This window comes from Panthera uncia, chromosome D1 (genome assembly GCF_023721935.1).
Source record: "Panthera uncia isolate 11264 chromosome D1, Puncia_PCG_1.0, whole genome shotgun sequence".
NCBI lineage: Eukaryota > Metazoa > Chordata > Mammalia > Carnivora > Felidae > Panthera > Panthera uncia.
The window spans coordinates 64,053,982-64,075,828 of record NC_064808.1 but is presented as its reverse complement, the minus strand read 5'-3'; the positions used below and the strand labels follow the sequence as shown (position 1 = coordinate 64,075,828).

At 35.9% G+C, this 21,847-nt stretch overlaps 1 protein-coding gene across 3 annotated transcripts in view; it reads left to right on the top strand.

Moving 5' to 3' along the window:
* The window catches only part of LOC125914581 (disks large homolog 2), a 780,669-nt gene that overhangs the window by 376,363 nt on the left and 382,459 nt on the right, over positions 1–21,847 (top strand). The gene's annotated exons all lie outside the window — the stretch shown is intronic.

Below are 21,847 nucleotides of genomic sequence, written 5' to 3'. Positions count from 1 at the left end.
CTGGTGGTGTTCTCTTGTCCTTTCTCATCTTTGTTGCTTTTGGTATATATATATATATATATATATACATATATATATACATATATATATATATATATATGTATATATATTGGTATATATATGTATATATATACATATTTGGTATATGTGTGTGTGTGTGTGTGTGTGTGTGTGTGTGTGTATATACACACTCCCCTCAGAGAGTCCCCCTTAAAATTTCTTGCAGGACTAGTTTAGTGGTCACAAACTCCTTTAATTTTTGTTTGTCTGGGAAACTTTTTATCTCTCCTTCTATTTTGAATGATAGCCTTGCTGGATAAAGAATTCTTGGCTGCATATTTTTCTGATTCAGCACACTGAATATATTCTGCCACTCCTTTCTGGCCTGCCAAGTTTCTGTGGATAGGTCTGTTGCAAACCTGATCTGTCTTCCCTTGTGGGTTAGGGACGTTTTTTCCCTTGCTGCTTTTATGATTCTCTCCTTGCCTGACTATTTTGTGAATTTGACTATGATATGCCTTGTTGATGGCCGGTTTTTGTTGAATCTAATGGGGGTCCTCTGTGTTTCCTGGATTTTGATGTCTGTGACCTTCCCTAGGTTAGGAAAGTTTTCCACTATGATTTGCTCACATAACCCTTCTACCCCTATTTCTCTCTCTTCCTCTTCTGGGACTCCTGTGATTCTGATGTTGTTCCTTTTTAATGAGTCACTGATTTCTCTAATTCTTAAATTGTGCTATTTTGCCTTAATCTCCCTCTTGTTTTCTGTTTCATTATTCTCTATAAGTTTGTCCTCTATATTGCCGATTCCCTGTTCTGCCTCATCCATCCTTGCTGCCGCTGCATCCATCCATGATTTCAGCTCAGTTATAGCATTTTTAATTTCATTCTGGCTATTTTTTACTTCTTTTATCTCTGCAGAATGGGATTCTAATCTATTTTCGACTCCAGCTAGTATTCTTATTATCATGATTCTAAATTCTGGTTCAGACATTTTGCTTGAATCCGTGTTGGTTAATTCCCTGGGTGTCGTTTCTTTGTGCTCATTCTTTTTTTTTTTTTTAATTTTTTTTTCAACGTTTTTTATTTATTTTTGGGACAGAGAGAGACAGAGCATGAACGGGGGAGGGGCAGAGAGAGAGGGAGACACAGAATCGGAAACAGGCTCCAGGCTCCGAGCCATCAGCCCAGAGCCTGACGCGGGGCTCGAACTCACGGACCGTGAGATCGTGACCTGGCTGAAGTCGGACGCTTAACCGACTGCGCCACCCAGGCGCCCCTGTGCTCATTCTTTTGGGGTGAATTCCTTCGTTTTGTCATTTTGAAGGGAGAAAAGGAATTAATGAGGTAGAAAAATTAAAATTAAAAAAAATAAAATTAAAAAAATTAAAATTAAAAAATTAAACACACACCCCACACACAAATCGAATAAATGATGCTAGATTCTAGGTATGTTTTGGTCTGGGTGTTGAAAGCAGTTTGACAGATAAGAGAGAAAAAGTGGGGAAGAAAAAAAAGGAAATCATTTGAGAATTTGAAAAAATGAATACACCGAAGTAGACTAAAATGAGATGATGGGAGTAAAATAGAATTGAAAAAATATACCCAAAAGTAAAGAATAAAGTAGAAAAAAATTAAAGAAAATTAATAAAAAGTAAAAATAAATATGAATATTTTCTTTTTCTGTACTCAAGAAAAAGAAAAGAAACAAAAAAGAGAAAAAAAAGGTTAAAAAAGAGAAAAAAAGATTAAAAAAAAGGAAATTGTTTAAAAATTTGAAAAAGTGAATACACTGTAGTAGACTAAAATGAAATGATGGAAGTACATAGAATTTGAAAAAAATTATATAAAAGCAAAAACTATAGTAAAAAATTAAACAAAAATACTTTTAATAGAAATTGAAAGTAAAAAATGAAGTTTTTCTCTCTTTGCATTCAAGAAAAGGAAAAGAAACGAAAAAGAGAAAAAAAGAAAAAGAAAAAAAAAGGAAATCCTTTGAAAATTTGAAAAGGTGAATACACTGAAGTAGACTAAAATAAAATGATGGAAGTAAAATAGAATTTGAAAAAATTTACACAAAAGTAAAAAATATAGTAATAAAAATTAAAGAAAAATATTTTTTATAAAAATTGAAAATAAAAATGAGTGTTTTCTCTTTCTGTATTCAAGAAAAAGAAAAGAAGTGTAAAAGAGCAAAAAAAGAAAGAAAGAAAGAAAATTGAATAGATGGACCTGCTAACAGATTGAAGTAGGACTGAAATTACTTCGGTTTTCCCTAGAAGTCAGTCTATGTAGCGCTTTATAGTCCATTAACTAAGCCGGCGGTGAGACTTGTGTTCTTAAGAGTGAAGTTGGGCGGGACTCATTGTAACGGCTCCGTTCTCTGCTAGATGGCACCGCTAGCCTACTGGGGTGGTTTGTTGTAGCGCTGGTAGGTGCGTATGCACATGCGTGGGAGGGGTGAAAATGGAGTCACCCAGCTACCCAGTCTGTTCTCCTGGATCATGCACCCATCCTCTGCCTTCAGTTTTCATCCACTCCCCATTTTTTCACTGTCGGTGACCAGGCCCCAGGCAGTACGTCTCTCGCGAGTTTTGTCTCAGATGCGGCTGTTTTCTCCGGCCCCTTACTTCCGAAGGACTGGGGCTTTGACCAGCTCTGCCCCTCTGCTGGAGGGTCTCACGGAGCAATGGCCTATTGAGCCTTTTTTTTTTTTTTAATGTTTATTTATTTTTGAGAGAGAGACAGAGCGTAAGCAGAGGAGGGGCAGAGAGAGAGGGAGACACAGGATTCAAAGCAGTGTCCAAGCTCTGAACTGTCAGTCAGCACAGAGCCCGACACATGGTTTGAACCCACAAACTCATGAATTGCAAGATCATGAGTGTATCCTCAACTGACGGAGCCACCCAGGCACCCCAACTACTGATCCTTAAAGCCCTTTGTACAGGCAACATTTGTAGTAGCTAAAAGCAGATTTTGAACCTTCAGAGTCTGGCAGAGAATCCTATCTTTTACAAGTTTTTGTAGCTGGAGAGAAAGCATTTACCTCTGTGAGCCTGTTTCTTCATCTGCAAAATGATGACAAAGCAACCTTCAAGAAGATCAAATGAGGTAATGTATGCAAAAGCAATTAACAAAGTGTCTTAGACATAGTAAGTTCTAAATAAATGGTAGCTATTTTTATTACTGTTTTGTTTTTTACCCCCTATGTACTCCCACCATAAGAATGTAACCTGAATGAGGGAGAAGATTTCTTTTATTTTATGTGCTTTACCTCTAGGTTTCAGAAAGTATTTGGCTCATATTAGGCATGCAGTTGATATTTGTGAGATCATTGGGTGAACAGTTTAATGAATAATTTGGCCTCTACTTCATCCAAGATGGCTGGAGAAACAAGTTACTTCTTTTGCTCTCTCTAATGATAGATAGTATCTTAATATTATGGCAAATTTTAAAGGCTGATTTGGAGAGTAGAGACTTAAATAGAAGTTAAATGCCACAATTAACATTTTAAGTATGAGTGTTTTTTACTGAAAACACAGTTCAGGTCCTGGTAGTTTCACTTAAATATTAGTTTATAGTCAGAGGGAGTTAAAGGAATTGAAAAACAAAACATCATTTCCCTGGGGGCAGTTTATGTCCTTCCCTTTAAATGTATGCTTTTAGTTTTGTCTCACTTGCTTGTCCACAATTCCCATGCCACAAAGCTCCAAATACAATAGTGGTATATCATCTGTGGTCCAAATATAAAGAATAAACCAAATGTCAGCAGCTAAAATCACCACATACTGGTGGATACCCCATCACATTGAACTCAGTTAGCCCTAGAGGCTTGCACTTTGTGAAGCCTCTAAACAAATGACTTATTTTAAGGTCAGGGAGGAAAGCATGACTAAACATGAATGTCATTGTCAGGTGGCCACCCTTCTACATAATGATGCTTTCTGCTTGTGTGGTATCAGAGGAAAAATTTGGTAAATATCCTAGAAATTTAGAGCTTAAAAATGCAACAAGTCCAGGGCGCCTGGGTGGCTTAGTCGGTTGAGCGTCCAGCTTCAGCTCAGGTCATGATCTCACAGTTTGTGAGTTCAAGCCTTGCGTCGGGCTCTGTGCTGACAGCTCAGAGCCTGTAGCCTGTTTCAGATTCTGTGTCTCCCTCTCTGCTCCTCCCCTGCTCATGCTCTGTCTCTGTCTCTCTCTCAAAAATAAATAAACATTAAAAAAAATTAAAAATGCAACAAGTCCTTAATGACACATAATTAAAAAAAAAAATTCTTATGTTACATTTTTCAAGCTTTGTATTTTGCCCTAGTTTTTTTTTTAATGATTTCATGATGTATACTTTATATGTTATAAACTGTGCCCATTTCAAGTATATAATTCAGTAAACTTTAGTAACTTTATCCAGTCATGTAACCATCACTATAAATCAGTTTTAGAACATTTTCATGCCCCCAATAAGATCCCTCACACCCATTTACAATTAATCCCCATTCCCATTAGACAACCACTAATCTATTTTCTGTCTATAAGTTCACCTTTTCTGGATACTTTTGTATTTTTTAATATTTCTTAATCCATAAAAAACTCCCAATAGCTAGAGGATGTGTTAAAAATACTTGTTTATGGGGTAAAACTATTTGCCTCATTTTTTTTTTACCAAAAAAAATATGGCTGTTCCATCTTTCACAAAACTAACTTTAAAATGACATTTGACTATAATCACAGTGAGTATCTCTGTGTGGGAAGATTAGGATTCTGTGATTTTATGCCCAGGTGCATTGATGACTTTCAGCACCGCTTAAGCAGCACTGACAATGGACACAAGTAAACCCTGCCATGGCTGATTGCTTAAATCCTGTATCTCTGTAATTTTAATGATTGTCATTCAAGTCCATGTTTCCATAAGTCATGAGTTTATTGGAGCAGAATAGAATTCATTTATTGTCATTGTCATATATTAAACTCCACCACATTTTATTCCAATGTTAAGATTCGCTACTGTGCTCTTTAAGTGGTAATAGATTCCTTCCTTATTTGCATTGTCCATTTCCTTGAATTTGAGATGGTCTACTAAAGAGTATAGTTTCATTTTCTACCTTGTCAATGGTCTTCTATACATAGACAAATTCCTGGTATATTTATTTGGTTTCATTAAATGCAGTCATTAATGGTTTTCTTGACACAATTGAATGTTTTTGCTTTAGGATCCCAGTGCAAACAGCATAACAAAGAATCCAACTGCCATGGAGTGAGAGGGTACAGTGGTTAGTTCCCCATGGTTGCTGCCTTCAGGGAGCTCATGGTCTAGCTGGGGAAACAGCCATTTTTGAAATAGTCCTTTACTGTAGTGTGGGAAATGCCTTGATAAGTGTATGCCCAGGTACAAAGGAAACAAAGCTGAGAGGTTAGAAGAGTTTTCCAGTTTGGCTGTGCATGAGACTAAGTCCCAAAGAATAAATAGTAGCAGGTTGGGCAAAGAGCAATGGCAGGGACTATGGCTCTTGAAATCACTTTAGGATGATTCCTTTGTATTTCTTAGTTATCAAACATCATGTTTAAAAGGCCTTGTACAACCTTTAAATACAGAGAACAAACTGATGATTACGGGGGGTGAGGGTTGGGAGGAGGGGGATGAGCAAAATAAGTGAAGGGGAGTAGGAGACATAGGTTTCCAGTTACAGAATGAATAAATCACAGGAATAAAAGCTACAGCATGAGAAATATCATCAATGATGTTGTAATACTATTCTATATGACAGATGGTAGCTACATTTATGGTAAGGGTAGCATAATGTGTGAACTTCTCGAATCACTATGTTGTACACCTGAAACTACTGCAAAACTGTGTGCCAACTATACTCAAAATAATAAATAAATAAATAAATAAATAGCCCTGTGCAAAGAAAATGGCTGAAGTTTTCTCAAAATAAAAGCCATTTGGAAATGTCCCCTTGTTCTGAAATTCCACTTACCTAATAAATATTTCCACTCTGCTTAAAATGGACACTAGTACTTAAGAGCATAATATGTCCTAATACAGGTATGTTTGCATTATTTTTAACTTGTCTTATTCCTAAAATGATCCTGTTGCAGTATTTAACATTTTGAAACCCCACAAGAAAAATGCAAAAAAATTCAGGGAAATGCTTTCTCAAATTTTTAGGGTAAACACACACACACACACACACACACACACACACACAATCTTAAAAAAGGAATTCTTGTTTCCCTTTTACTTCCCTCTTCTATGAACTTAAAGACTAGGGTCGACATCCCCCATTATAGTACTCAATGTATTTCTCCTTCTTTCCTTTTTCCTTTTTTTGATCAATTGATCACTTACCCATCTTCCCATGTAAACTATCACATCCTTAATGGAAGGAACTGGGCTTCCTTCCTATTTGTGTCTCTCATAATACCTAACACAGTACTGACTTTTAATAGACACAGAAACATTGACAACTGAATGTAGGATGTTACAATAAAGCAACAAGTAGAATAATTTAGTAAATATGAGATGATAGATTAAGTGAACTGTGTTATGGGTTATTGCCTGGCCCATATATGGTACACAACAAATGTTGATTGAATGAGTGTACAAATGAATGAGGATGTGCCTTGATAAAAACTGGAGGTATACAAAGGATTTGGAGCATTTACAAACCAATGACATGCTCACATTAAGACATAACATGAAGTTGGAGAACATAGTAATCCCCAACAGGGTTTAATTGGATGGTCCCTCTGAAATCAGGTCAATACATTATTCTCAGGTATTTCAGAGAACCAAGACAGGGGGAAAAATGGAATCTAGGAAAGCATTACCTCAGCAAGATACACAGAATGAATCAAGTGGTATTAAAATAATGACCTTTTATTTAAATCATGGCATTAAAGAATCCTAAATGAATTCATGAGTTTACCCTATCCAGGTAGAGCTGGGCTAAGTGTACGCGTGTTCATGCATATATTTGTATGTATGTATGTATGTATACACACACACACGAATGCAATTCCTACTCATGGAAGCAATATTCTTGAAAGGTTGTCAATGAATGTAATTATCAAAAAATAGATGATTTCAGGGAGTTATAAGTGCTATGAAAGAAAGTAGTGTAAGAGGCTGTATATTTCCTGAGATGAGAGTGAAGTGCCTTTAGTTGGAAGATCAGAGAAGGCCTCCCTGGGGAGGTTGTAACCTGAATAAGAGGGAGATGCTCAAGAGAAGACCTGATGCATAGCAAGTGGTGAATGCAGATGCCCTTACAGAGGAACTAGCAAGGATATCTGAGAGTCAGGAAGAAGGCAGAGATGGCTGGGTCTTGGGAAATGATGGACAGAGTGGTGAGCAGTGAGCACTGAAAAGTAGACAGTGACTGCAGGATCTTATAGCCCTGGAAGTGACCATGAATTTTATTCAAACTCAAAGAGGAAATCTTTGGGAAGTTTTCTATGGGCAGGGGAACAGCATGATCTGATTTCATCCTTTAAGAGAGTCTCCTCACAGGCTGCTATGAGAAGTAGCTGTTAGAAGTACAGGAGAAAAGCCAGTTGGAAGGCTGTTGGAACATTCCACCAAGAGAAGGTGATGTTGCCATTAGGGTGGCAGCACTGGGGATGTGGGAGCCATTTTTGGTAGAAAAGAGTTTGTTAATGAATTGGTTGTGGAGTATGATAGCTGCAAGTGGAGAATCAATGGAAATGCCTAGGTTGTTGTACTGAACAACCAGTGGACAGTGCTGTTGTTTATTTTAAAAATGAGAGAGAATGAATTGGAATGATCAAATGAGTAGACTGATGTCTTTCCTTTCAGATTGTATTATAAATGCTTGGACATAATAGCTCTTGCGTTAGCTTTTATTGTTTTCTTCATTACATCAGGCACAGTGCTTTGTATATTGTGAGTGCTAATGATTAGATATTGGCTGATGAAGCGATTGGGAAATTGAGGTCTATCAATGTCTAGCCTTCCAGTATGTTTCATTGTAGTAAACTTTTGATTTCTTAAAAAGAGATCATTTTTAAAATTCTTTGGAAATATTAAGAAATGTGGAGAAGAAAACTAGCCTAGTTTTAAAATTTTTATTCTATGCCTTTTCAAATCCTCTCACTTGGATCTTCACAGAATTGTAACTTGTTTTCAAATTGGTTGCTAAGAGGGAGTCATTTTCATTAATGAGGATAAATATTAAGTGTCCTTCATTTGGAAGTTTGTCATTAATATTCAAAGACAAAGCATTTTAGTGTTTTGATGGTTTACTTTTACATTGATATTTTACATTTGATATTTTCTTTACATTGATAGCCCAATCGCTATGAATGCTATATATTGTCAAGCTTTTCATTGTTGCACACACACAAAAAAGTTGCTCTGTGTTGGAAAATTAATCCCAGGGGAAACAAGAATTTGTTTAAACAGAAAGGGATTGCTGCTGGCACCTACTGTCACTTCATGGGACTAAATTAGAAATCAATACAAGGAGACTTAGAAAGCACTGTACTTTTTTATGTTGGGTTTTACCTCAGATTTTTAGTTCTGGTAATGAGTAGCAGCTTAGCTCAACAAATGACCACATAACTACTTTGAACCTATTCCACCAAGGGAGAATCCCAGAGGAGGCAATTCTTACCTTGGAAGTGTGAATAGTGAAGAGCGGAGGGAAATGAACAATTAGCCTCTTTCACATTTCACTTGTTAGTACACTGATGGTGATGACTTCTCAATGGTGGCCTTTGTGAGGAATGTTCAGACTACAGATGTTGAGCAGAACAACTAGCCTTTGGCTAAACATCTGGAGTTTTCCATAAACTCATACATGCAAACTAATACATTCCACCAAACCAAGCAGCTTTTGTTTATTTGGAGGTTCTCACTGTCTACATGAAAATCAATAAGGAAACTATGTTGTAGAATAAGAGCAATTCTTCATTGAAAATAGAACCCAGCAGTATGGTAAGAGTCAAAGGTCTCCATTTCTTTTTTTCCCTTGGCACCTACACTGGTTTGCCAGGGGAAAGAAAATTATTCCATTTGCTATACAGAAAGGTATAGCAGACTGGTCCCTGATAAGCTAGGACAGAAAGCTTTGGTATTCACCTAGTCTTAAGATCAAGTTCCTCTTACAGCTCTTGGCTGTCTGCAGCTGTTTTATATACCTAGGGATTACAGAGAGCTCTTTATAAACTTCATAAGTGACTATATTTTAATATTGTTTAAAATTTCTCATGACCTCCTATTTGCCTGCAGAATGTAATTCAAATTCTAGGGACCAGTTTCCCCTGTGTTTCATATTTAAACTTTTTAAAGTCTTTGCCAGCTGTCGACCAAACTCTCCTTCTTGAAACTATCTCCCTGCTCCCATTGTTAGCTGACATTACCTCATATTTTCTTGCTTTTCCTCCTACTTCTCCACTCACTCCTTCCTAGTCTTCTTTCCAGATTTATCTTCCTCTACAAATGTTACATTGTTGGTTATCTCCAGGTCTCCAAAACTTTCAGTCTTTTTGATCACAGTATTTCTAACAATATCCATGGCTTCAAATATACTTCAAATGTTAATTCCAAAATGTATTTCTTTACAACAGATATGTCTACTAAGATTGATCTCTAACTATCTTATGAGCCATCTCTACCTTGGTGCCACACAGGTTCCCCAAACTCATCATATACAATATTATAATAATTATATTCCCCCAAAATCTGTTACTCCCATAGTCCTTTTTCAGTATGAGGTGCCACCATGATCCAACAACTCCAACCTCATACATGGATGTTGTCCTAGACTCCTCACTCACCTACCACACACAACTGCCAAATCCTATAGATCCCGTGTCCCTGATGGTTTTTAGATCTAGTTGTTTGTTGTTGTTGTTATTGTTTAGATCCATTGGTTAGTTCAAGTTCTAGTCACTAGTGTTAGACACCTGTGACCAAATCATACTGCCTCTCTAGAAACTAATTTCCATTTACTATTCCCCATGCTTCATGCTTACAAAATTTCTTTCACATATATTGCCCTTTTTCCCCCCAGAGCCATCTATGAGAAGGTGCTATTATCTGCATTATACGGATGACAGGAACATATCTAGGAGTGGTTTTTAAGATGGTCAAGAACCTAACTAAGAAAAGGATAAGAAATCCTTAATCCAAGGCCATCAATTCCCAAGATCATGTTCCTTTCCCCATAACAGTTCTTCTCTCCATCTATACCCCATAAAGTAGATGGGGAGAGCAGGAACAATGGTTTCCTATTCAAACTGAAGAATAAAAAACCATAACAAGTCAATTGGGATGACTTATCTAAGACCTTTGAGCTCTCATTAGGAGCACAGTGGGAAAACCTACATTTATGACTTCTAGAATTCTTTTTTGCATAAAATTCTGCTTCCCAGATATTGTCAAAGAATAAAAAGAATGTGTTATCCTGAAAGATATGTTTCTGTTGTGAAATAAAGGGACACCCAGGGCCATATCCATTAAATGACTAAAATCACAACTGGTATACAAAAATCTTCCCATTCCAAGTTTTTTAATTGTTGGTGAATTCTGCAGTACTTGTCTATATTTTATGTAAAATTCCAAATTGAAATCTGTTTTCCTTTTTTGAAAGGAAATTTGTTTTCCTTTTTGCTGTGTTGGTGGAGCTAGCTAAGACTTGATTTATGCTCTACTATATTCATTTTTTTTTTTTACTTTCCTTGTGAAGAATAGTCTATGTGGGAAGGAGCTTTTTGATACATGTTCATACATGACCTCCTGGGATGCAGCTTGCATGCTACCGAAGCCAAGGAGAATGATGTGTAGTCTGCCATCCAAAAATAAAATGAATAAACACAGGAATATGCCTGCTGTATTAAAATACTACATTTTTCTCCTGATGTTTCAGGCTTTGAGACCATTCATATATCAGTTCAGTCCTGAAGGGAAAATACTGGGATCAGCATTTGAAGTATACTCTCAGAGTTTTACATGACTTAACAGTGATGACCAGGATTTTTAGACTGGCCAGTGTTTGGGCCAGTCATTTTTATCATTAAATATCTGTCACAGAGAAGAATTTGATGAAGCCACAGTGGAATAGGACAGAGAAAACCATGGGCTTGGAGTTGGATCTGTGTTCTGATCTCCCCTTAACAACATCCTGGTCATACAGTATAACCTCTCTAGGTCTCCCCTATAAGCAGACTGTGAAGTCTCCCATAATATTCTTTAAGGACAAGAAGAAAACTGGAGTGCATGGGTGGCTCAGTCAGTTGGGTGTCTGACTTTGGCTCAGGTCATGATCTCAAGGTTCATGAGTTCAAGCCCCTGATCAGGTTCTCTGCTGTCAGCATAGAGCCTGTTTCAGATCCTCTGCCCCCCTCTCTTTGCCCCTCCCCGCTCACACTCACTTTCTTTTTCAAAAATAAACATTAAAAAACTAATAGGTGTACACTGAAAGGTATTTTCAAGAAACAACCATTTTTAAAAGAAGATAAGGAGAAAACTGAAATCTGGGTGATAATCCTGCTAGGCATTCATAAGATGGAACTTCTTATTACCCACACAACAACACCAGTTTTTAATCTGTTGGTCAAAAGATTGGACACAGCAGTCACCATTTGGAATGATAACGAAAAGATACGTGCATGCCTTAATTACTTCACCTTAAATTTTAAAAACATAACTGTATGGCAGCACAAAAAAATTAGTGGTGTGGTGATATTTAAAAGAAGAAATGGGACTTCTAATAAACCTCATCCATTTTTTTTGAGTCACCATGTTATTACTGACTTGATTGAAGCTGTTCAACATAAAGTAAAAACACATTTGTAGCATCTTTAACTATGGCATGAGAAACCTGGGCCCTGAATTTGATCTAATTTTTTTCTCATTTTTAGATCCATCTGTTTGTCCCAGAATGCATGCTTTCTTTATTGTCCCTAATTTCAGTTTTCAAGAGATCATCTTCATTAGTCCAGTGTCGCACACTGTCTTTCTATCAATCATCACAACTTTAAATTTGTCTGATATCGCTTAACAAATTGTGTTCTTCGTTATTTTTTATATGTGAAGTTTAAGATTTTCTCTAGTATCGTCAACCTCTGGCCACAGTTTTTATGTTATTTTCCAGAATCTGAATTGTCTGGTAATTGCTTTAAAATGTTTGGTACACCAAATTGATTAGGAAAGCCAAAAATCTAGGGCCCGATTTTTATGAAGTTCTACTTCATTTTTCTTGCATAAAGTTTACCCTTAATTCATTATCCATGGCTTTCAATTTAGATTTATTTAAAATTTTTTTTTTATTTATTGTCAAATTAACTAACATACAGTGTATACGGTGTAGTCTTGGCTTCAGAAGTAAATTCCTGTGATTCATCACTTACATATAACACTCAGTGCTCATCCCAACAAGTGCCCTCCTCAATGCCCATCACCCATTTTCCCCAACTCCCTGCCCCCATCAACCCTCAGTTCTCTGTATTTCTTTAAATTAGAATGAAAATCAAATGAAAACTAAATGAAATAACTTTATAATTATTTTCTGACTTTTACAGTTGTCACCTAACTTGGCAGCAATGGTTTGAGCTACATATTATTAAATCTTTCTAGATCAGTAAACTTCCTTTTTTTCAGGTAATTTGGCCTTTTAATTTTTTAAAATTTGTTTATTGAAATATAGTTATCATACATCATTGTATCAGTTTCAGATGTACAGTATAATGATTCAACAATTTTATACATTTTTTAGTGCTCATCAACATAAATGTACTCTTAATCCCCTTTATCTATTTCACCTACCCCCTCACCCACCTCCCCTCTGGCATTCACCAGTTTATTCTCTGTATTTAAGAATCTTCTTTTACCTCTCTTTTAATTTTTTTATTCATTTGTTTTATTTCTTAAATCCTATCTATGAGTGAAATCATATGATATTTGTCTTTCTCTGACTAATTTATTTCACTTAGCATTATACCCTTTAGGTCCATCTATGTTGTTGCAAATGACAATATCTCAATTTTTTAATGGCTGAGTAATATTCCAGTGTGTGTGTGTGTGTGTGTGTGTGTGTGTGTGCATGTGTGTGTGTACACACTCCACATTTATCCATTCGTCTATCAATGGATGCTTGGGTTGTTTCCATATATTGGCTATTGCAAATAATGCTGCAATAAAATAGGAGTAAATATACCTTTTAAGTGTTTTCACTTTTTTTAGGTAAATACCCAGCAGTGGAATTACTGGACCAAATGGTATTTTGATTTTTAATTCTCTAAGAACCTTCATACTGTTTTCTACCATTTTAAATTCCTACCAACAGTGCATGAGGGTTCCTTTTTCCCATATTCTCATGCCAACACTTGTTCTATCTTGTGTTTTTGATTTTAGCCACTCTGACAGGTGTACAATGATACCTCATCATGGTTTTGATTCCTTTTCCCTGATTATTAGTGATGTTGAGCATCTTTTCATGTATCTGTTGGCCATCTGTATGTCTCCTTGGAAAAACATCTATTCAGGTCCTCTGACCATTTTTAATTATATTATTTGTTTTTTGTGTGTTGAGTTGTATAAGTTTTCTATATATTTTGAATATTAACCCCGTATTAGATATATCATTTGCAAATATTTTTCTCCCATTTGCTAGGTTGCCTTCATTGCTTTGTTTTCTTTGCTGTGCAAAAGCTTTGATGTTTTGAACTACATGTGATTAAGTCTTTCTAGATCAGTAAACTTATGATTGATAGAAACAATTCTTTTCATTTGCTCATATTTCATTTTTGTAATATTTAAATAAATTACATATACGTAAATATATAAAATGTATATACATACATACATATATAAAATGAGTACAATAAAAATAAACAGATTTGAGAATAATTACAACTGATTCTTGGTAAATGTACAAGTCACATGGAAAGAATGAGAATATATGGGACATGAACATCCCACTTGCTGTGGACACTGGTCAGCTGGTCACTGAGGGGATGGAGAGGATTGGTTAATCTATAAAAAGATGTTGATTAAGAGAGCTCAGTAGTAAAACTTGTGCTAACTGTTAAACTGGAAGAGGATCTGTGATGATCTGCTATAGTGCATGGTCCTTTTCTCTTATTGTAATTAAAATTTTGCATGAAAATGTGAAAGGTATCTTATATTTGAAAATGATACAAACTAGATGAAAAAGTGAAGTTCTATAATGGATAGCATATCAATATATATTTATTGAGTTAAATTGATGATCTAATGTTAGCCTAACTATGAAACTAGATCAAAATTAATACCAATAAATTTGATAATAGTGGTTATTAATTAACTATATTGAGTTTCCAAAAACCCAATTTACAATTATGTGATAGAATTGATTTTGAATCATTTGATGTCAAAAATACATGAGAAGTTAGCTCGACCCTGAACTTAACAATACAATTAAGCAAACTTTAAAATTCTGTGTTATCTTGGGCTCTTCTGGCAGGAGTATGGAATGCAGATGGAGGACAGTCATCATCTCATGGCATTCAACCCTGGTCTGAACACATCTGGAACTCTGAATTCATTTCTAAGTTCTAAAATATAAGTAAAAATCAGAAGAAATATGGGGTGCCTGGCTGGCTCAGTCAGTGGAGTGTGTGACTCTTAATCTCAGGGTTGTGGATTCAAACCCCACTTTGGGTGTAGAGATTACTTAAAAATAAAATTAAAAAAAAAGAAAAAATGTAAGAGTATAGACAGAAAGATAGCTAGGAGTCTTGAAATTATCTCATAAAGAACCAGAAGTGTTAAGAATGTTTATTAGAAAGAGTAAAACATGCAAGAATATCTGTCATTTGGTGCCCACTCTGGACATAACGGGTGTTACACCCAGAGAAGGAAGAAATTTTCAATAGGTAGAGCTGTTACACTGCAGATTATATTTCCCAATGATGTAACAGGTACATTAAGCTACGCGTGTACAAAACCAAACTCAATTATATTTTCCTACCCAAACATGCACTTTTTGGTTCTGTTAACAGTGCCATCATCCTCTTAGTCAGTAACAGATCCCTTAGTACATTCTTCCTCACTACCACTTCACCCTTGTGACACCGAAGTCTGTTTACTTTTTAAGCCTTGTTTGGAAGTTCTAGAAGAAAGAACAGCTATTGTTGTACCCTGGGAAGAGCAAGCCCCTTCTATCTAGAGGATTTGACTTTAAAAGAAATACCCCCTCCCCCAGATCACTAGACCAGTTCTGGAGATCAAATTGCCCTCACTATAATTTCCTTTTATTTGTCCTGGATATTTTATCTCCAGATATCTTAAACGTATCTTCCTTTAAAATTCCTTCTGCCATTGCCCAAGTTTAGACATTTATTAATTTTATCTCTCATGACTATTTCCCATTGGTCTCCCTGACTGTAGATTCCCACCTCTTCCTTCCACCATTCAGAGTATTTTTAGGTTTACTCTTCTGAATCACAGATATTATCATATTGATCCCCAACTTTAAAGAGCTCACCACTGCCATCAAGATAAAGTCCAGACCTCTTGGCATGGTCTTCATTGCCCCTCTTGACCCACCCCAAGTCATTACTCGTCTCTGGCTATTCTTCTCTGGCCAAGCCAAACCACTCAAGGTTTCCAGAGCACAACACATACTCTCGGCCTTCCATGATTTTGATCATGCTCTTCTAGTTTCTCAGAAAATCTTCTTTCCCTTCTACACCATTTAAAATATGTATATATCCTTCCCAATCCACCCTAGATGGTTTTCCTATCAAATATACCTAGAGATTTTTTGAAAAATGTTATCTATAGCAAAGGGCCCAAATGGTTATTTGATTTTACCATCTCCTTTATTATCAGGTATTTATTGAGTGCTATACTATTAAGGAATCAAAGAGGGATCTAAAGCACTTCCCAGTTAACATTTGTTAGATGTTACCAGAAGATATAAATAATTATATAAGTGTCAATCAAGCAACAGGGGAGATATCCAGCTTCATGGGGGAAGGTAATGGTGTTTTGGTTATGTTGCATTTGAGGTACTGATTGAATACTCAAGAAGACATACTCTTCTTTTTAAGAATAGTGGCAACTTAATGCATGTATATGAAGAAAGGGAAAGTAGAAATATAAAAGAAAATAAATATTAAGAGAGATGAGATAAATGATAGATACAGGCATTCAAGAGATTGGTGAAGAGTTAAATATGACAAGGAAAGATGACAGTTCTTCAAAAATATGAGTGAAGAATGGAGCAGACTATTGAAAACACATCAGGAAGTATTTTAGTTGGGTGGGACTTTACAAGCAAGGCACATTAAATAAGTTTACTGTTACCAGTTTGTTAATAGAAGACCCAACAGCCTTTTTGTGTTCTCCATAAAATGACATAGTTTTAATGTTACAACATTTTTGAAAGACTGGTTATCCTGTCCATTCCTGCTTTAGAGTTGGAGAAAATTAAAAAGCCATTAATCACTGCCATCTAGGCCCTCTGTGTTGTGTGTGTAATAAAACAGTTTCAATTCAGATGCTCAGAAAAACTTAAAGTTAATGCAGCAACAAGAATGAATCTTTCAGCATCATTTCGATGTCATTTTCTTAAGCGACAGCCAAAGTCTTTTACTTGGAAAATCAGAGAGTTCCTGGAAAAGAGATTCTACTGTTCTCTGGCTGTTTTATTCAAATGACAGCATAATTTTTAGAAGGGCAATAAGACTGTTATCTCTCTCTAAATCCTAAAAAGTCTTGGTAATATTTACCTCCACAGTTGCCTGACTTGTCATGTCAACCAAGCTACTACGTACCAAGGGATGCCATATGTTTCCTGCCACATGACAGGACTTCTTCCCCAGCATGGGTGCTGACATGCTGCTGAACCTTCCTCATTCTCATCCTACTCAGCCACTATCACTCAAATGCTCACAAATGTCCGGGGCTCACTAATAAGGTGGTGTGGATAGGACAGAGAAGTCCCTGTATTAAATTATCTTCAAACGCCACTGACATGCATGTTGGACATTTATAGAGAAAATATTGGGTGTTATTTTATGCAAACAAAACTGTCAGTGATCTTCAGTGAGATTCAGCATTTCTTGACAAAATATGTTGGATCCTCTGTCTAAACTATCCACAGAGCTTTGCTTTCATCTTTCTGTAAGGCAACATGATTTTTCTTAAAGAGCAAGCACTTTAGAGCCAGCAAACATGGGTTCTACTCTTGCTACCTACTAGCTGTGAGACCTTGGTCTTTAACTTCCTTCAAAAATTAGCATAATGGCTAGTCTCAATGTTGTTATAAAGTTTGAAAGAGGGAATGGGGTCTTACAGATAGACGGAACCCAACCCATGGTTTTCATCATTTGAAAAGGCATTTATGAAGCACATTCTGTGAGTCAGCCCTGAGATGAGAATGTACAAATGGATAATTCCCACTCCTTGCTCTGAAAACATACATGACTTAGCAGAAAGAAAAAAAAAAAGACATGAAAATAAATGGTGGTGATTCTCAGTCCTGGGGGCTATTTTGGCTGTGTGGTAAAAATGGGATGGTGCATAGAGCAGTGTGTCAACTGTGTTGGGAGGTGAGGGAGGCATATCATAGAAAGCTTTTCTGAATAGATGTTTCAAAGTATCTAGAAAAATGATAGGAAAATGGTGGCCATGAGACAAAGACATTCTGAACACTTAGCTCTCCAGTGTTAAAAAGCTTTAAATTTTAGCTGTTCTTTCCTGCTGTGATTCTTCCTATGTCAGTTCTCTGTCTGGAATTCCATCTGGCTGGCCACTGCCTGAGGCGCTGAAAGGGCTAGGCAGTGCTCACTGGGAATTTGTTAGTCATGGTAAAATTAGCCACACACTGTCTTTGTAGTCAACAGTATGAAATGCACAGAACCTGCTTGGTCCCAAGGGGAAGATATTTGGGGGCGGGGGAGTAAAAATATCAGTTGGGCCGCCTGGGTGGCTCAGTGGGTTAAGCATCTTACTCTTGATTTTGGCTCAGATCATGATCTCACAGTTTGTGGGAGTGAGCCCTATGTCAGGCTCTGCACTGACAATGTGGAACCTGCTTGGCATTCTCTCCTTCTCCTTCTCTCACTCTCTCTCTTTCTCTCTCTCTCTCTCTCTCTCTCTCTCTCTCTCTCTGCCTTCCCCTCCCCCACTCATGTGCACACTCTTTCTCTCTCTCTCAAAATAAACATTTTTTTAATAAAAATACCAGTTATTATCACTATCATGTAGCTCCTAATATGCTTTGTAAGTATTCCCCATTCAAGTCCTGCTTACATATTTCCATCAGGGAATAACAAAAATTCCCTTGTGTCTGTAGGTCTTGACTAACAGATAATTCACTGTATTTGTCTTAGTAAAGTAAAAGGATAATTACATGTTGTAAAAGGCTCTGTTCGAAATTCACAGACTGAGAAACTGGCTGACTTTGCATGTATAATGTAAAAGGAGTCAAATTCTGTGAGTACTTCAAGGTGTCTTCCACATGTAATTTAAGTGTCACTAAAACTTTAAAAGAGACATTACTGGAATAATTTAAAGGAGAATAATAAAGTAATTAGTTTAAAGTAGTGATAAGTAAAGTGAGATTACTGAATATTTCTTTGTTTTAATTATATGGGCTAGGCTAATGGTGAGGAAGCTATCAAGAATTCTAGTTACTCATTAATCTTGGTTAGCAAGCATCATTGATCTTTACCCAAGGATGACTGTTGGCACTTCCTAAACCAGCGGAATATATACAGTAAAGGAAGGGATTAAACAGTTTAAACAAAGAAATACCATTAGCAATTAAGCATATAGAAAAAATGGTCATTTTCACTAATGAACACAGAAGTACTCATAAATCTGAAGTATCATTTTATACTTAACAGTTTTTTTAATTATAATATCAGTGCCTCTAAGATTGTGGTGAAAGTGATGTTTATATATTTTATTTTTTTTATTTGAAAATATATAAAATATAATAGGTAGAGAAGAGGTAATAAAATGGTACAAAACTTTTGAAAAGTAATTAATAACATAAATCAAGAACCTAGTAAATGTTGGGATGCCTGGGTGGCTCAGTCAGTTAAGCATCGGACTCTTAATTTCGGCTCAGGTCATGATCTCACAATTTTGGGAGTTCGAGCCCCACATCTGGCTCTGCGCTCACAGCACAGAAACTCTCTCTCTGCCCCTCCCTCACTCACATTATCTCTGTCTCTCTCAAAATGACTAAATAAACTTTAACAACACCAACAAAAAGAACCTAGTAAATGTTTGCATTTGGGGAATATAGTCAAAGGAAATTGTCAAATAAGAAAAAGTAATTGGTATCAATATGTTCCTGCAGCATTGTTAATGACATTAAAACAGTAGAAAAAACCCAAATACCTAACCATAAAAGGATAGTTAAATAAATTATTATATATAATTATATAATTATAAATTATTATATAATATGCATTCTATTATAATAGTAAATTATTATTATATGTTGAGAGGAAGTAACATTATATAACACCAAAATAATAATTATGGAATCCCTATAAAAATGCTTAAATTATAATGTGAGGAACAAATGCAGGATGTAATCTTATATATGGTCCATGTATATATAAAATTACATCAAGCACATGTGGACATATAGAAAGTCAATAGCATAGTGTGGAAAGTACACACACTTGGCAACAAGACAGGCTTTAGTTTGAATTCTGGCTGTTGATTTCTGATAAGTCATTAAAGTTGTGTGTGTCTTTTAATATATAAAATGTGGATACTCATACATACCTATAGGACAGCTGCAGTATTTAAATTAGATAATTCTGTAACATCTGATACAAGGTAATGGAATTATATGTGAGTTTTTAAAGCTTTTCCTTATTTTGATTTTCATTAATCTTATAGTATTTTTACAATAGAAAATGTATTTTAATTTGATATTTGTCACCAAACTTATATTCACAAATATACACTTTGGAGCAGTGACTAGATAGCTAAAAGAAGTGATCTAAGTAATTCTTATTTAGTACTAAATATGTTAAAGTAGACACACTGCTAAATCATATTAGTTAATCTATTTAACAAACACTTATGTAGTTTTACCATGTAACAGACACTGTTCTAAATATTGTATTCCCTGAATCCTTGTAACAATCCCAGGAGGAAAGTACTATTACTATCCCAGTCTCACAGGTAAGAAACTGATACCCAGATACCGGTAGATAATGAGCAAGGTCACATTGGTCCATGTGGTGGAGCTGGGATTTGAACTCAGGAAGTCTGGCTACATGGTCCAGCTCCTGAATGCTCTGCTGCTTTTCAGCTGGTCAATCAAAACATGTTCAGTGAACATATATAGTGCTTGACACTGTGAAGGATGCCAGCAAACTTAGGACACAATCCTTAACTTAAAAAAACCTTCTCTAGCTTTTAGCTACTGTCCCAAATTTTGCTCCCTCAACCTCACATAACTGTCATCCATGTCACAACTAAAAACTATTCACAGAGAGATACTGCTTCTCGTCCTTAATCACCGAAGTTCTGGATGAAAATCTGTAGGCTACAGCTTGGCTCTCTGACAATGTTGGTGTTTTCAGAAGTATATGCTGAGAAATGGTGGGGCTGTCTATGTAAAGGTGTCTAACTGTTCTACAAACAGTGGACTCAGGTTCTCTTTATTCATATATTTGTGTATATACACCTTCATACCCTATACGTATATGTAACTAACATTACAACTAAGATATTAAGTCAATACTGCAAACTAACATTACACACTGAAACACATTTTATAATACATTTTAACACATAGGAAATCCACAAAGCATTGCTTCTTGCTGTTGTCATTGTGCATATCTTAGATGAACCTCTCTCTAATCGAAGAGTATTCTGAGATTGCAAAGCACATTCTTACACACTTGAAAAATTGTCACTAATTGGGAGATGAGACAACATGATAGTTAAGAATAATGGCTTTAGGGGCGCCTGGGTGGCTCAGTCGGTTAAGCATCCGACTTCGGCTCAGGTCATGATCTCGTGGTCCATGAGTTCAAGCCCCACATCAGGCTCTGGGCTGACAGCTCAGAGCCTGGAGCCTGTTTCAGATTCTGTGTCTCCCTCTCTCTCTGACCCTCCCCCGTTCATGCTGTCTCTCCCTGTCTCAAAAATAAATAAGCGTTAAAAAAATTTTTTTAAAAAAGGATAATGGCTTTAAAATCAGTGTAGATGCCATCTCAAGCACAGGTATTTACCACATGACTTGGACAAGTTTCTAAACCTCTCTTTAGCTTAGTTTCTTCATCTGTTAATGGAGACAGTGAATACCTCATAGGATTGAGAGAAGTAAAAGATATAAACATACAAACTTAGAAACATGACTCAGGCAATATAAGTGCCTAATGAAGAATAAACATTATAATTCTTACTGCAACTGCTTATCCATAAGATAGGTCTTATTACCATGTGACCAAAACAAGATATGGAATTACATTAAATTCTAAGGTTGGTATGCAACCATAAGTATCATTTTTCAAGTTTTTGTGTTCATCCAGCAGCTGAATTGTTATTAATTTTACAGGTGTTACAAGTGTGAACTAAAATGAAAACTTATACTAATTAAATACTTCTGATGTTCAAATTTACTGTTTTAAACTTTGTTATAAAAAATGTTCTGCATTAAAAAAGTAAGACCCTACATTTGATGAAGTTTATATTTCTATGCTCTTTGTTGTCTCATTCCAAAGGGAAAAAAATTACCTCTTCCAAATATTTTGTTTCCATTAATGTCTGTCATTTGAAGTTTACTTCAAATGAATAATACATATTGAAATCAAGTTTTAAATATTAACCCCTTATCTGGTAGAGTTCTAAATTTTGTGG